This window comes from Tympanuchus pallidicinctus, unplaced genomic scaffold (genome assembly GCF_026119805.1).
Source record: "Tympanuchus pallidicinctus isolate F22 unplaced genomic scaffold, pur_lepc_1.0 scaffold18, whole genome shotgun sequence".
Classification (NCBI taxonomy): domain Eukaryota; kingdom Metazoa; phylum Chordata; class Aves; order Galliformes; family Phasianidae; genus Tympanuchus; species Tympanuchus pallidicinctus.
In genome coordinates this window covers 11,709,136-11,726,921 of record NW_026294699.1, presented here as the reverse complement: position 1 = coordinate 11,726,921, position 17,786 = coordinate 11,709,136, and the positions used below count along the sequence as shown (strand labels likewise).

At 39.4% G+C, this 17,786-nt stretch overlaps 1 long non-coding RNA gene across 1 annotated transcript; it reads right to left on the bottom strand.

The window, feature by feature from the left end:
• Window positions 1-3,340: 3,340 nt before the first annotated feature.
• LOC128079137 (uncharacterized) lies at window positions 3,341-9,016 on the bottom strand. Its single transcript, XR_008205977.1, has 3 exons — window positions 8,327-9,016; window positions 6,557-6,706; window positions 3,341-3,654 (listed from the first exon to the last, which is right to left on the bottom strand). It is a non-coding gene; the product is annotated as an uncharacterized LOC128079137 (long non-coding RNA).
• Between the last annotated feature and the right edge of the window lie 8,770 nt (window positions 9,017-17,786).

Genomic DNA, 17,786 nt, shown 5'->3' with positions numbered 1-17,786 from the left:
TACATTAAACATATTTCTAATACAAGAATAGATTCCAAAGCATGTAAAGTAAAAGGAAAATCATGCGGTGGCCTGAGGCAAAGTGAATGTGTGGCTGGGGTTGGAGTCCAGCAGAACTCAAACATTATAGGATCCATATTAAAGAAGCACACACAACAGAAAAACAAAATCATCTCCAAAGCAGCCAAGAGGAGCAGGGAGAGTGAACAAACAAGCAAAAACTAGAAGTGCTTTGTGTAACATAGCACAACTTGATCTCTATTACATTAGTTATGGTTCAACCATTTTTTCCGTGTGAGGAATCATTGTGGATGCCCTAGGTGTTAAAACAAGTTTGGTAGTAAGTAAATAAAGGACCAGTAAAGATGAATTAACAAGAAAGAAAAAGTGAGGAGAAAGATAAAGATGACGATAGAACGCTTTCGGCAGAGTTTTCCACTTTGCTGAGCCTAGACAAAGTGACAGCCCTGGCTGGAAGCTAAAACTCAAGTGTTCAGAGGAATGGAGAAGTAGAGCTCACTTCTATATTTTGCTGGGTTGAAAAGTGTCACTTTTCATTTTGCTTTTATAGTTGCTGGAGACCATTACTGCTCACCCCATATTGGCTTTCTCTGCCCTGGAGAAAGTAAATGACATCTGAGAATGCAGTAACCGTGTGCTTTATCGGCCCATTACATGCTATCCTACAGAACTACTGCAGGCTTGTCTGCAGCGCTTTAGCTTTACATCAGCTGGGTGAATCAGTGTACCAGGGACAGATACTTTTGTTTGTATAAATCTCAAAGACTTTCCAATAGAGAAGCAAGAACACAATGTCTGCTCTGACAAGTCCGGAGGAAACCGCAATCATCACAGCAGACCTCACAGGAACTCTGCCTCCTGGAAGAGAGAAGGGGTGATGGGCAGAAGCATTGGGATACGTGTAGGTGGTACAGATGCTGGACAAACCTTTTTCTGGCAGGAGGTGTGCACACACTGTGTGGCAGTTCAAAACATCTGTGTGCTGTAGGGAGTGAAGATGGTGCAGGAAGGGAGAATCTTTTTGTCACGACCCTGAGAGGAGAGAAAAGGGCACTCCAAAGGCAAACTACATCTTTTTGATTATGGAATGTAGATGAACCCACTGAGACTGTAGAGGAGGAGATGCCTTTGGATGTGACAGCCACTTTTATTTTTCCTCGTAATGAATACTCAAGCACTCCTGTGGAAGAGGGAAGGAGGTAGCACCCAGCTATGCTGGTGGAACGGTCAGAAGCAAAGGGTAATTAATTCTGTCATGGTGCAAAAGAGAGCAAGAGAAAATAAGCATAGGTGTTGCCTGTAGTTCAATGACTGGATGATACTGGGGTTGTAAAGTCAGATTATAGGATCGATGCACAAACACAACCTGCTGCTCTGCAGCTGCCTGTAATTAAGGAGCTGGCAATTGTCCCTGATAATAGCACACTATTATAATTGAGGGAAAAGGCTGGAATAAGATCTAGTGTTCTATATCTTGATCCGGCAGACTCATGTAGGTTCTTACCCTTCCATATTGTGAACAGTGCGACTGAAAAATGAGCACATAAAATAAAGGCCATTAATAAGTCTCTGCAGGATCAGAGCGAAGGTTTGTATTTTAAATCCCATGTTACACCAGGAATGTGGCTTCATGAAAAAGATGTAAGAATAAAATAGCCTGCAAAGCATATTTCTAACATTTTTTTTTTTTATCTATACAAGCTGAGTTATTCATTAACATTGCTGCTATTCCTCAACAGCATCAGAGATTAACACAATTGCTGCAGCAAAGGGCTGCAAATGCTATGGAGAAGTAAAATGTTTACATACATAAATCCAAACTAAATTTGATTGCCTTTGTGCAGCATCTTCATACTCATATTGGTATATCTGACATCATCAAGTGGTAAAGGGAAGATGCTAATTCCCTGGGTTATTTCCAGGTGAATGTATCAATGGTGTGAAAAGTCAAGATAAAAGCAAGAGAGAAAGGAGAAGGAGCATGCATTATAAATAGCAGTGCAGGTCTGGCCCTTCATCCAGTCCATGGGAAGACATTTATTATCGATACAACAACAGATGCAGAGAAAAGGAAAGGTGGGCTGGTTTTCTTATCCCCACAACAAAGGTAAAAATGGATCCCTCCCACAGTGCTCTTACATGAGTGTTTTCAGTGCCTCAAACAGGCTGTCCTTCTGTTACCTCCACGTGGATGCAGAGCAGGACATTTCAGACGTTAGCTTTCTATTCAGGTAACGAATGACTGTGACATAAGAGATGCAGCAAAAATAGAAACCAGAAACATTCAATGGATCGTTTTTTAGAGTTGATAAACTCAGAGAGTCTGAAGGAAAAGTGAATTTCATGCCCTGGAGTGCCCGAGCTCCGCCCACCAGCATGAATCGGAACAAGAAGCCCAAAGTCTGTGCCTGCAGTTGTTCCCATACCACAGGCAAAGTAATGCAAATACCAGCACCCCTCTCTCTTCCTCTTCCCCTGCTGTGGTCACTCCCCACAGTACCGAATGGGGATGGCAGCCGTGCTGCGCTCTGCTATTTCAAAGACTCCATTACTTTTGCAGAATATGTTGCAGCGCATTTACCAATGCACTGTGAAGTGTTATAAATAATTAAAACTAAACCATTCGTGTCAGAAATAAATGAACAAAGCCCATTGTGCAGTGCAGCATCCCTGATTTATTTTTACAGCGTTCATTTGGAGCATTTGTTAATTCACAAAAGCCAACAGTCCACACACGCTGGCTCCGCACCACGTTAGTGAGGTTATGTCTTCTCTTCAGCTTCTGAAAAGAACAGATCTCTTTGGATCGATACAAAGCATACAGAATACCAACTGCTTCTTGGTTCCCCATTGTGTGCTTTCCAAGCGTGTGCTGTTCTGTGTGCCCCTTTTTAAGAGCCCAATCTGCATTCTGTATTTGCACTGGGGTACGATATGCAGAATCACGTTCTAATCAGAAATAATTTTAATACAGCAGTGTCTAATATGCACACCTTGAGAATGCCATTCTCTTGGCTGCTCCCTGACTTCCAGTGTGTCTGTTCTGAGCATCATAAATAACACAAATTCTTTTCAAAGGTTCTCTTTCACAGAGTGGAGACTTCTTTAGGGGTATAGGTTATAACAGCAGTGACCAGATACTCTTACATTATTGCTTTTGCTATTGTCCTTACCTGTATCATTGATAGATTTTGCAAGATGGTTGTTAACAAACACAGGAGAGAATAAATAAGCAGATTGCCTCCAAACTGTTGTGTAATATATAAATACATAATTATAATATATAAATACATAATGTTGTGTAATATATAAATCCAAAGAACTACTGCTTTCTCAGTTAATTCCGTTCTAAAAAACATTCTGGATGAAAGCATACTCAAACCTGCAGCAAAATGCTCATGCTAAACACCAAAACAATTCTTCAAAATTAGCAAGCTCATAATGAGGTTTGTTTAGACTACCTTAGAACCAATCTACAAGTACCTGCAGCAGAATAAAATCCAGGAATAATGGTGGACCATTCCAGTCCCATTTGATTCATTGAACAGCTGGGTTTCTCTTTACAGCTGTGGCTCTGACAGCAGTGAATCCCACAGCAGAGTGCTCACTGGGCTTCCCGTGCTGGAAAAATGCCTAAGAAAGTTGGAAAGCACAAACATGGGTGAGAATCACAAGGAAGCACAGTGGTCATCTCTCTGAAGTGTCTTTTCTTACAGTCCTGCCAAAAAATTTTCAAACTCTCTGCATGAATCCTTAATACATATGACTAAATTAATTCATACTATTCCAATATTAATTATCCTCCAAAATTCTGCAGCTACTACACAGTTATCTCTGGTAAAATTTTTCAGGCTTATTGATTGTGTGTCAATATTTTAATTGCAAGCGATTTCAGAGAGGGAATATTTTAAATCTTTTCTAAGGTTTTTATGAGCTTCCCTGGGCTAATTTTTCTTGCCATTTAAAGAAATATATTCTGAGAGGCTTAAATGGATGTGAACAAATAGTAGAGCAGAGGCTTTGCTCCTATTTGTATTGTATACTACTCTACATTTCTCTATCTGCTTTACATGCTCACTGTTCCCATATTTACTATACTGAAATTGCAGAGATTTGTGTGCCATGGCCTTTCTACCAGTTGTTTTACTCATGAAATTGTGGTGTATCCTTCCTTATGTTTCAAGTGAACCACCACAGTTAGTGGATTTAACCTTGCCACTTCATCACATCAAAAACACCAATTAAAATGAATGGAGTGCAGAATTAGCTGTCATACCTTCTAATTCTGCAAACAACTCGCTGCCATGCGTGCTGTTTCACAGCACAAATAGCTCCTTGATAGCTGGGCAAATGGCCAATTCTAGCTGCACTGCTCCCTAGAGCGGATGTGCTGACCTACAACCCGCAAAGCGTGCTTCATTGGGATCTCTGAGAAGGGCTGATTTCTTTGAGAAAAATGTATTCCTTGCTGACGTGGGTACATACGTTCCACAGCAAGTGGGGCTTTTCTGCTCTTCAATGCAAGGAGAGCCAAAGCAACGAGTATTTAGTGGGACAGGAGAGAGATCATCCTCACTTCATTCATTGTGAGAACTTCTGCATAGCGTCTCTTGTGAAAGTCTCTGTGGAAAAGGAGCTGAGCTGACTAGAACAAGGAATGTCTGCACCCTCACCTCCACAGGACCTGATTTAGCTCCCTCACATGCCAGAAATACATTTTCCCTGCATGCATTCGCTAAACATGGAGCCTGGCTTCTCCCAGAAGGTGCTATCAAGGCCTGAACTTATGCACATAATTATTATTCCACTCCAACCATCTTTATGCATGACCTGGATTTATTTTATTTTCCTAAGCCATTATTTAATACAATAGGCAGTGCAGAAACTAAGAAACTAATACAATCACTTTCTGCTGTGTGCTGCATGCTTATCTGGCTGAAAATGCAAAAATGTCAGAATGCATGAAGTATATCAGAAGTGTCATTAGGCCTTCTTGGCATGCAGAACAGCACCAGAGAAGGCTTTATTTAAAACATATATTTACTCTGAACGATGCTGCTCCTGCTATATCTTCAGATCTCAGCCATTAGTTTTTCACAAAATCTCATGCTGATTTTTAGATATTTATAAATAATGTACCCAAGAATGAACAAGACTCAGGTCTAGACTGAGATATGAGTATGCACAACAGCTTCAACCAGATGGAGATGCTTGAGTCTTCACACAGATGTGAAGAGTTCAGGTGCCTTCCAGTTCTTACCAGGAAGGGAGCCCTCACACCTATTTTGAGCTGACAAATGCTGTAGAGACTGAGATGTTACACTTCTCGAAGGACTCATTTCCTCAGGTTTACCCTCAGTTTTAGCTCTGAAAGGCCCTTTTATTTGGTATCTCTCACTTTCTGCCTTGTATACAATTTTCATCAGAGAGGAGCAGATCTAATGTGGTCACCTGCATTTCTATACATGTCAGCTCTGTCAGGGACTGGAGTCTAATTCTGGACCCAGGGAGACACGTTAACATTACTGTGCCCCCTGAGCTACAGAACCAGGTCTGCCAGCAGACAGCACACATCTCACGCCAGGACTGACACATTTACTGTAAGCACAGCCCCAGCTAGCTAGAGGGTTATCTCCAGAACTAGGACCACAAACAGGAGCAACTGGAGCTGGAGGACTGGTGACCCAGCGCTAAGGATGCAGGAGACACAGACCGCTGAGTTGCACTGAGACTTTTCAATCTCTTTTAAATTCAAGAATGCCATAGCTGCCAAAGCAAGGGGCAGCTCTGTGTTAAAACAATCACCATAACAATGCCGACTCTTCATTATTGAGGGAACACTGTTTAAATCACTATTTTTCTATTAAAACATTTACAAAAAAAATCCATTAAGTAATCTGCATTTCACAAATGATAGTGACCGAGGTCTTCTGGTGCTACAAGCATATCTTGCTTCAGGGCCATGGGCTCTTAAGAACCGTCAGTTTACAGCAAATGAACATTTATCTGATTTTTTTATTTTATTTTATTGTATTTCTGTAATGGTGCTTGAAATTAACATTTTACTCAGTGTTTTCACTCTTTTTTGATCATTAATGTAGTAAATTACGCTGGCAAAATGAGTACAACAGTTTCATCTGTGTCCTGAAAACCTATTAACATTTTAAGTGTCTCAATACAAATTGTGCAGCGTTTTGAGGTTGATTGTCTAATGTCTAAGGTCAAATTTAAGCCTATTGACCTGAGCCACACTGACTTTCCCACTGAAATATTCGCAAGAAAATTCCTATCAAATTAAAAGCACAAAGCAAAGGAGGAAAAAGCAGCCGAACCACATCATTACATGAACAAAGCTAAAGTAACCTACAGCCAAGCCTGAGCATTTCAGTGACATCCTCATACGTTGAAGTATTTGACAAACTGCTGGGTGTGCTTTATCTTGCTCTAATGCATTGCAATCTGGGTATCACTGTTCTTATGTTAACAAAGAGGGCTTTAAGCAGGTACAACTAAATGTAGACTTAATTTATCTCACCCAGTAAAGAATCCTTGAGAAAAATCAATTTCCATTTCCAAAAGGTACCCTGGCAGGTTGGAAACCCCTCTGCTGCAGCGTCACACTTCTTACATCCAGGTTGGTGACATACAGTCACATGGTCCCCGTGGTTATACTGCTTTTGGAGAACTGTGGTAGAACATCATGAACATAACTTAAGCTAGCAAAAGCTGTGAAAGTCAAAGTTAGTGCTGACCACTGGCAGGTTTAGTTGCACACCCAGTGATCAACACATTTTTTTTTTATTTCTGCCATTGTATGACCAAGAAAACGAGTATTTAGACTCAACCCTTACAGCTATTTAGTTATTACCAACCATGTGTAAGGTGCTAAGGACAAAGTGGTTTCACACTGCTATTTTATTTAATCAAAAATGCCCACAAGAGCATGAACTTCTTTTTCCTGGTATGTTGTTAATTTCCTAACCAAATGACACCATTTAAATGTCTGTAGGGGGGTAACCTAATGTTGAACCACTGGAAAATTTATGATCTACTGCCTTGTAAAGTACGTGATCTCAAAATGTGCACTTCATCCTCAGAGGGAGCTAGGAATCAATGTATTCTAGTGGTTTGAGCAAATTTATTTGCTCACATATCTTTCTGTAGCCTGATAAATGGTAACAACTTACTCACAGTAGCACAGAGAAATAAAAAGCACAGCATTAGCAGGAAAACAGTACCAAATTACATCAAAAAAATCTTCACTTTAATACCATGGTGTAGAATGAATGCTAGCTAGTGGGACTGGTTATCAATTATATGGAAAACCTGAAAGGGTCACGTTGGGTTCTTCTACTAATAAGCTGCATAACCAGTCACACTTGCCTGGATCCTAGGAGTGACACACATCACCTCAACATATTTAGATACAGCTGTACCTGTGTGACCCATTACCCCACAGGTTTCATCTCACACTTCCCTAATATCCATACTGTACTTCAAGGAGTACAGTTTCGTGTGGTTTTGTTTCTTTTTAGATTGCAGCCGCAGAACCATGAAAAAAAATTCATAACCACCATTGTTCTCAAAGTGCACGTTTGAATCTATAGATACCAAACAATTCAGCTCTATTAAGACATTGTTTAAATGGCCCATTATTTCCAAAGTAATCTAACCCTTTTTCAGATTGAGTCTTAATTTCAATCAGAATGTTATACTAAATATAAATGACTGTATGCATAATAACAGACTGTGAATTACAGAGCTCCAGTAAAAAAAAAAAGCAATGGGAGAGAAATTCCAATGGACTGTGTAACCAGCAGAGCCCAAAGCATAACCTGGAGCTCTCTGTAGCCTGAGGCCTGCTTTGTGTTTCAGACAAAATATTCATACATGTTCCAGGGTCTTTGTCTCTTCCACACAGACATTCTACTTCCTTTGCCCCTACCTCTGTGCTAACTCCTGCTGAAGCCAATATTGCAATCAAGCATCCTTCTCAAAGCGATCCTGGTGCCTCCTCCTGACTGGTAATCCCTCTGAATACTCTCACTAACAACTCAATGTTGAAAAAAAAAGTCATAGCAGCACTGTGTTTCGCCTCTCTATATCCAAAACACCCAAGTTGTTGTCATGCAGCATTTCCCACATTGGTAAAGTGTTACACCAACTGTAGTGTAAAAGGGTTCCCTGGGATGAAGAACTACAACCCAAATACATGCTGGTTGGGAGAAAAACCTTGTTCTCTGCTGTTCAGTTTCCAGATTTTTAGTGTGACAAAACTAGTTACTCTTCCTTCTCAGTGCCATACCTTGGACATATTCAGACCTGCTGATCTTCACTGCTTCTGGCTCCTCTTCAAGCATTTCTGGAGATTCTGAGCTTCTTCTATGTGATATTTTGCAGTCACTGAGAACAACTTCAGTATGAATGATGATCCAGGTGTACAGTGAGATATGGAGGAATTCAGAGGGTTTTTTTCTGGAACAAATACACAAAATAGTAATGACTATTGCTCCATTCTGCAAATTAACACAGGAAAGCCAGGGCTGTAAATCTAACTGCTACATAACATAGGCCAAGAAAGTCACAGCTGAAGTTGCCCTTGCATTCTACATTCATGTGAATGTGCTGTATCGTCTGTCATCCACAGTACTACAGATTTCAAAGGCCTATAAGGAATCAGATTCCCGGGTTCCACTGACATTTTCAAGATAGCTCTGTAATTCCTTTAGAAAATGTTGAAAATGATCATTTACTGTTTAGTCATACAATCCTTCTGGCTCAAGAATAGATGGTGTTTATTGTAATGTTTGAGCAAATATAATCAAGTCCTCAATTTTGAGAGTTTTCTTAAATTGAATTTATTTTAGTGGGAAGTAGGTTTGTAATGAATCTCTGGTCTGATGACATGCAATGTTTACTTTTAAAATAATATATGAAAGCAGAAGAGAAAAGCATCTCAATATCGAAGTATGTTCCTTTTCTGAATTTCAGAAGGACTCTGAATTGTAAAGAAAGAGGAAGCCAGAAATTTGTGTTCCTTAAGAACGCAAATAATTAGCTGAGGCAGAACAAAGGAAGACAAGATACTGCAAGAGTGGGAGTAAAGTTTTCTCTTAGCTATTCATAGAAGTAATATATAGACTACACAACAGAAATGTTTGCATACAGTGTAAACAGTTTTCATTTGCAAAAGCAAAGTGACTGAAATCTGGAAAAAGAAGCCACAGTTAAGACAGCTATGGAAACCATTCCACTCCATGTGGAATTTATCAATCTATCTATCTATCTATCTATCTATCTATCTATCTATCTATGTGACAGGAGGGATTCCATTTTTGTAACCTGGACCCCCGTTAAGTAACTGGGATTGGAAAATAGAGGGCAATTAGTTCCTAACTCTCCAGTTGCACTTTTTTTTCTTTTACAAGGTCTTATCCTCAGCTACTCAGGGATTTGCAAGGATGAGGTATCCCCCTTATACCATATCCCTATATCCCAAATCAGACTAAGAGTAAATTCCAACAAGCCATTAATTCCATGCGAATCAATAAAAACCAAACAAACAAAAATAAGCCTGAGAGGCCAAGCACATAAGATCTGAATTTCCAAGCACTTGTCTGATTTATAGACTCTCTCTACCAATTCTACACCCAAAGCCTGTTTATCAGCCCTCTAGAAGTGCATTGGGAATGCCACACAGCCACTGCTCTTCATCCTTGTCTTTGTCACCATTTCCCCTCTTCTACATCCCAACACTACAGAAAAGGCAACTATTCCACTATTAAATATTACTGTAGGCATTTTTACTCACTGAGTGTTATGTACATGATGTTTGTATACATGTGTCTTTAAAAACACAGTTGTTGCCTTCATGTATTGTTCTTTCATAAGCTATAGCTCGTTAAAGCTTATAAGCCAAACATGCACAACATGCATGGCTACAGCTCTTAAATTCAAAGCAAACAAACTGTAGGGTGACTGTGTGCGTGCATGCATGAAAGCAAACTGCAAAGAGAAAAGCATTTTTATAGCACGCTAGGTGGGAGGGCTGGCTGTGCTACAGGGCAGGACAAATGATGCTGTACCATTACTACACAGACCTGCAGAATGGTTCAGTAATGCAGCAATGCTATGACCAGAAGTAACAATTCCAGGAATACAGTTGCACCAAACTACAAGTTAAAATGAACATGCAGAGGTAGCAAAGTGCTGACTTCTTTCTCAACATAGCAGATTAGTAAGAAATTTCTCTGAATAGTTTTGGGAGGTCTGGCCTTCTTGTGAGCAGAGCATTGGAACTGTATTTTTGCAACATCTGGGTGGTTTTTAGCATCTGTGGAGCAACGCTACACCATATGCCACAGAAATATATTGCTGACATAAAACTTTCCATGCTGAAAGAAAGAAACAACACACATACATTTCCACAAGCACAAATGCAGATGCTCAGACCGGGCAGATTTTAACTCAATTCTATGCAGGCAGCTCCTGCTCTGCTGGCACTGTCACAGAGCTGCTGCAGCATTGGTTCTGCAGCTCATCTGTATGGCCCCCAGTGCCTAAGCCCCAGATCCTCCACACACACACTGAACACCAATGGGATTTAACCTCTTAGAAAGAACAGACAAAATTAAGCCCTGCTCTCAATCGGCTGACTGAAGAACACTCACAACAGAAATAGAGCTGCTTCTGCACATGTAACATCTTTCTCCACAATATCCATTAAAATGGCCACTGTAGATCCCAAAGAAAAAAGGTTGCCACATTTATTGGTGCCTCTGTAGTGCTAAAGAATTTCTCAGGGGGTTATCAAAATAATTATCACAGTGTTGAGTAATGAAGCTCATACAGCACAAGTGATTTTCTCCCTAATATCTGGGTCTCTGAGATCTTACATCCTCAGAGAAAGAATATCCAGTGCTCTCAGCCACACCATTCTGTAACACAGCACTCATTTTATGATCATTACTATTGATTAGAAAGTTGCTTTGTGGTGGAGAGCATTTTTTTTCTTTTTTAAGCACAGGTGCTGCTTAATCCATAGCAAACCAGGTGTCCTGGTGGCCACATGTAGGGAGAAGAGCACAGAGAAAAAGTTTCAGATGCAAAAGGTGCAAAAGTTTAAAGGGGCATTTAACTAAAATGCAGGGGGTGGGATAAGAACTCATTGCATGAATTTTCCTCTGGCTGCCATCCCAGGTTGTGCAAATATTAGCTGTGTAAACTGGAACAATGGCTCAACTGTCTGAAAGGATGACAAGTGACAGCAAAGAACTGGGTCAGGATCACTCACTATTTGCATACTAATTAGTTAATAATCTCCCACTTATCACGCAAATAAAGCAAAAGGTAGCATTTCTCACATCTAGAATGAAAACCTACAGATGTTTTTCATACAGTGGCTTATATAATATTTTTAGAAAATGCATTTAGTCTTCAGGAGCTCTGACATCCTGACATGAAACTTATTTAAGTCCCAGATTTATCAACTTTGCAAATGTATCTTAAGCAATACCACTAAGGTTTCTGGTAAACCAATATGCTGAATGATACATTTCATTCTGGAGCATGCACTCCTCTTTCAGTCCTGAAATGCTGCTTCTTAGTTCCTACATTTCTCGATGTATTTAGGGACCAACAGATGTAGCTTGCCTCTTTTTCAAGCCATATGTCCTTTGTCAATACAACAACATCTGAACTTCTGGCACTCTATGGATTCCCTCTTCTGTCATCATTAAAACAGTTTGCATTCCACCCTGTTTCTGTGCGTGGCAGATTTATGATAGAAATTACAAGAACCATTCATCTTTCTCAAGTTCATTGTACACTTCACTGCTGGACCATTACCTTCCTTTAGAGAGGCCACTTGCAGGAAGGAAATTTAAGAGCAAAGCAAAGCAGCTGGATGGAAACTTTTACCGTCTGGACACTGTTTTTGTCTTTACTTTTTCTCCTTTGTTCAAGCTGTGCCCCCTTAGCTGCAACATCACTAATTATTTCCAATGAGGGTGGAAGTCTCAGTGAGACTATGAATGGTGACTTTCTACATGTATTTCTTTCAGTATTTTAATACTACAAAAGAAACAGTTCTGAATGTTTTAAGAGCTTGAAACTAGTAGCTGTAAGCTGATTGTAAATAAAAATCTTAATCCCTATCAGTGACAAGCAATGAAAAGTTGTTTGTATGCATCTGTTTACATTTGCCACCATCATATTCTCCAAATACAGATTCTTATTTCCAGAAGAATTTGAAATCATAAAACAACTTTCATGCTAACTAATCCTTTCCAATTCCTCCATCGTGCAACTGCAGCACAAATCATTTCCTGTCATGCACAAACATCCACCAAGATCCATGACATTTTAAATATTCTGGATTCCATATAGGCAGAGCACTTAATTCTCATATCAGAATGCAGATAAATGAGAACCTGTGCACAATCATATCTGAAAGGAATTTCAGATGATATAAAGCCTCAAATGAAAAGCTCTGGCCAAATTCAGGAATAACAATAATTCAAGCTTCTCTCTCCAGACAGAAATGGAAACTCCAAGTCAGAGTCATGCACGTAATATTAACATAATAACATCAGTCTTTGTTTGTTATCTTTTCTAAAGTAGCATTAGACTCACATCCAGGAGTGACCCCACTGCCTGGATAGTGTATGGCCATACAATACTAAGTAGATTAATACTAAGCCTGAGGAAAACTAAAGGAATTCTGGCATAAAGTGTGGGGTGGAGAACATCCTTCAGCACATATTTCACATTATGGGTGGCCGCCTTTGCTGGATTTGAAAAAAGTCTTGAGACTTTTCTCTTCCCAGTGAAAATGGAAGCTCCAGTGCATGATCCAAGAAAAGCTGTGCAGTCAGGTATTTTTGAGAATGCAACTCAATGCAGTAATGTAACCCACACAAGTAGCACAGTGTTCCTGGGGACAACACTCTGCTAATGCCCTAAGAGGAACGATGCAAAAACCTCATTGGTTTCCAGTTGACAAAATATTTACAGAACTTCGTTTCTAAACGTTTTATTGCATTCTCCCTGCTTCACTCCTTATAAATTAAAAGATGTGCATTCAGTTGTAGTTTGGGCTCCACAAACAATTTCATGGCGTGCCCTGCCAAACCCGTAGCCCAAGTGTGCCACCTAATGGCCCAGGAGTCAAGAAGACATTAACACTACCACTTAGCAAACAAAAGCTAAAGCAAGCATAGCTTCATTTGTTGAGACGGAGAGGATTTATTATTGCTTTTCTGACGGACCTACCCACTGCATTTCACTAGTACCTCTGAAGGTCAGATGAAATAATTACTTTAAGACAGCTCAGACCTTTTAGATAAACAGGAATTTGAATGTAACTACGAGGTTAAAGCTATGCAGAATTACTTCATAATTGGAAAGGTTACAAGCTGCCCCAAAACTTTCATTCCCTGGTTGACTCTGTTTACTCCTTCTTTCACTGCTAAATGGCTGCATTGTCACAAATGAAATGAGCAAGTAGCGTGTGGCAGCAATGTGTCCTGCTAAATATGCACATTATTTGTTCACTTTTGAAGTATTTACACAGAGCAAGATCGCTGTATAGTCTCTCATTTGCTTAACACTGCAGTCCTGTTGTCAAGATAGACACATGCTTTATGAAGCTTCACAGAAAAAAAAAATCAACACGTGCATAGAGGAGTTCTGGAGCAACATGAGCAATGGTGGTACGTATGAAATCAAAGCATATCTTACATGAATAATTAAAATCGAAGTAGCATATACTAAAGAACATAGCTGTGAAACAAAGTTCTTAAAAATACCGTCCATCAAAAATGCTATAAAAGAAAAAAGGAAAAGTACAAATGCAGCTTAATTCACATAGCACTTATTAGTAGCAAAGACAGCTACTTCATAATCATTCACAAAAGTAAACATTAACCTATAGCCCCTGCACTGTTTTTGTTAAGGGGAAGAGTTACTTATTTGGTACATACACAGGAAACCAACCGCAAGGAAGGAGCTTTGGGATTTACTCTGAAACTTAGAATACAGTAAAGTTCTCTATCATTTGAAAAGAAGGTTAAAAAAAAAAATTTGCATTTGAAAGCGATTAATGATTTTATTACACACGTAGTATGACAGCACAAGAACAGAAGATGGGAAATACTTACTCCATTACTCCATTACATTCAATTTTTTCACGTTTGCCCAGTGTTTCCTTTTCATTATCAGTCACTGATAATCTAAGATGTAAAATCTAAATACTATCAGACACAAAACTTTGTGTCAAAACAGTTCACAGTATTGATTTTGAAATAACTTACATCAAGCCCCCTTCTACTTCAAAACGTGTCTGAATTCCGTGTGATTCTCGCCAAGATCTACCACACCATCCTACTTTAGGCAGGATGAATTATATACACTTTTTGATTCTGACAAATTCATCCATAGATAAAGAGAAAGCAATCTTGTGGTAACGTTAACAGTGGTAATACAACAATTACATCTGTTTTATGGAGCTGTAACATTATAGAATATCTCCTAGATGCGTAAGTGTGGTGCTTTAGGAGGAACAATTACTGAAAGTGTCTTTAAATCAGTGACACAAGTACAGCAACAAGCAAATGCTTATGCATACAGTGTGTCCCCAGCAGACAACCATGCACTGGGATTTCATTCACAATTATGCACAATCATGCAAAATTCCACACACTTCAGCATCTATATTATACATTATACATGTTTCAATGCATGCATGTTAATCTCAAGTCCTGCGACCTTCTTTTCGCTCTCACATTTCCTTCAATATTCCAAGGGGGGAAAAAACTGAACCTCAGATACAACGACCTTGCTCTGTTAACTTTGGAGTTCTGGAAAGCAATGATATAGTCACTGTGATAACAGGTTTCAGAGAGGCTGGGCCTGAAAGAAAGAAAACTACCATGTTTGGTGGGATGTGTAGATACCACACAAGACACAGCTGAACGTATACGATGTTCAGCTAATCAGGAACTTGTGTATGGATGCCTGTCCACCTACCAGCTGGTAAGATATGTCCCTTCATGCTGAGATTCCAAACTCCAGCAGAAAAGGCTACTGTGGGAATAGATCAATAAAACCATCAAAATAATGATTGTGAGTTGAGTCAGGGTAGATGACAGGTGAGTGGTTGGCACCTGAAGTTTTACCTCTTTTCCCCACTTCCCTGCATTCATTCTTGGACAATTCCACATGGAACTATCTAATCCTGGTCCTCCCAAGCTGCAAGTTTCTTTCCATTTCAGATCTCATTTCTGTGATAAGCTGCCAAAGAGACAGCATGCTATCTCACTAATTACTGTCTCAGTATCTCTAGTGATACAACAAAAGAATAATAAAGGTGAGAAAGTAACTGTGAATAATTAAGGAAGTCACTGTCAAGGTATTTCTGGGGAAGTAAAGCTTAAATTATATTTCATATGTGTTTGCTGACCAAACAAAGGATACTCTACAGCTGGTGATGTAACTCCATGAATTGCAGCCATTCCCAGCCTTTACTTTTCCTTCACTACAAAGGGAAGAACAAGACACCCTCCGTTCCATTCTATCCCATCCTTCATCTGCTGTGCTGTGCAATTGGTGTATTCTGCTAACACATGGAAGAAGTGTTTGTTCTGTCTATAGTCATAACCCAAACTGACCAAAATACCAATTTTAGTGGAGAATTCTTTCTACTGCAGGTGCTGGTAATTAGCAAAGAATGAATCAGTTGATGTTCACAGGCACAACCGTTCCTATGCTTTTATTTGCAGATAAACTTCCTTAATGTATGATTCTCATAACGTGTGTGTGTGTATCTTAAGACTGCAATTCTGTATAAATATTTAAAATAAATCAGTAGCAGCTTTCTCTAGTGACAAAATATAAATGAAACTTGCAAAGAAGAGAACAAAATGTTTTTACTGGAGTCTACTGAAAACTGTATGAGTTTATAATGGAAATTCTTCACACCACTCCCCCTCTCATTTCCTGTTGTCATATAAATAATTCACCAGCAATATCCTCATTCTGAACAAGAACTGGAAAAAATAAACAGAAGACCTAGAGATATCTATGGGCTCTGCAAAAGTCTTTAAAAAATGAAATAAATTAGTAAGTTAGACTGGGTAATCACCTGTTAACAAGACAGCCTGACACTGGGATGAGAGGAGAGGATTGCAGAACTTGCAGATGTAACTGCCTCAGAGGCTGGGATTTGAGTTCCTTATCAGGCTCAGAAAGTTTGCTGATGCAAAGCAAGGTACAAGCACTGAGCTTTCATATTTTAAGCATGCAGAGAAGAAACAGTAATTGCATTGTGATGGCTCAGAGTTCAGGTCAAAAAAAGTCACTAAAACGAGTGAATAATTCAAATTTGACACATCTGCCAAGGTAGAGGCATGGGCTAGGTGTCTTCCTGTCAACAGCGAGTAGTAAGTAGATTTTCCTCCATCCTTATCACGCTCCAAAGATCTTGAAGCCAAATAATCTTTTTATCTGAATAATCCAGTTTTAGCTCAGTGGAACAGGATATGCAATTACAGAATGTTGCTGCAAACTCCCACATTTCTCCTATCAGTTTTACTCATCCCACCGTGACCTGTTGGCTCAAAAATAATTTTCAAGAGAAGGATCTCAGCACTTTAAGAGTGAATCCTGCCTCAGTACACGTCTGTTGAACATGTTCATTCTTCCAAGACTACTCTTCCTCTTGGGAACTCTCAAACAACTCTTCCAAAAGAGGAAGAAGTCTGAGAAGCTGCCATGACATTGCAGTAAGTCTAACCAACCCTATTCTGGCTGCCTTCTGCATTTGTCTAGGCTAGAGTAAATCCATCGTGGGATCTGTATATGACTGCCTATATTACTTTCAGGAGAGCCTAGACACAAATCCTGAACAGCAGCTGTGCCTGTTTAGCAGTTACAGGAGGTCATAAAAGGAAAAAAGGATAGTTCTCAAGCATGTGATGGCAGCTAAGCAAGTCAAAAGGTCTTCCTTCACATAGAAATACTTGATGCATCCTAAGGGTTTGCTATAATTAGGGATAACAAGGGAGGGAGCAAACAATTCTCTTCATACTTACAATATGATTCCCTAAAATAAATATCAGAAAACAAACAAGCAGTTTTTAATCTATGTACAGAAAAAGACCATTAAAATAACAATTCAAAACACTGTTATAATGTTCTTCTATGATATATAGTGGGAAACTAATGTCAAAGCATAAATGTCTCAACATTATGAAAGACCTGAGAGGACAAATTCTGTCCTTAGCACTTCCAGGCATTTCTATTAAAGTCAATAACGTTGCATTAATGTAATTCTGGGTAGAATTTGATCAGCAATTTATGAATGATCCTATATACTGCTGGAGTCTGCAGCTGTGTTATCCTGATATTTAGCTGCTCTATTGCAAGCCTCTGACTCCAAACGAATAAATACACTAGTGTCAGAATGCACAAGTAGGGTAATTCTCAGAAGGACTGCAAATGGATCTTCTTTGTTTGGCTATTACTCTTTTTTGATCATTCAAACATCTTTTATATGGAGCAAAGGACTGGGGTAGGGGCTGGGGGAGGAATACAGGGGTAAACTGATGAAAGTGCCATCAAGATATATCTGAATTTGGATTTTCAAGAAGCCTGATTTGAGATCAAACTCAGCTCACACTGAGGAATGATATTTGTGAAGAAAAAATGGGAATAAATTTGTGGCAGAAACAAAATAAAACCGTTATGAGGAAGAGAATGGACACTGA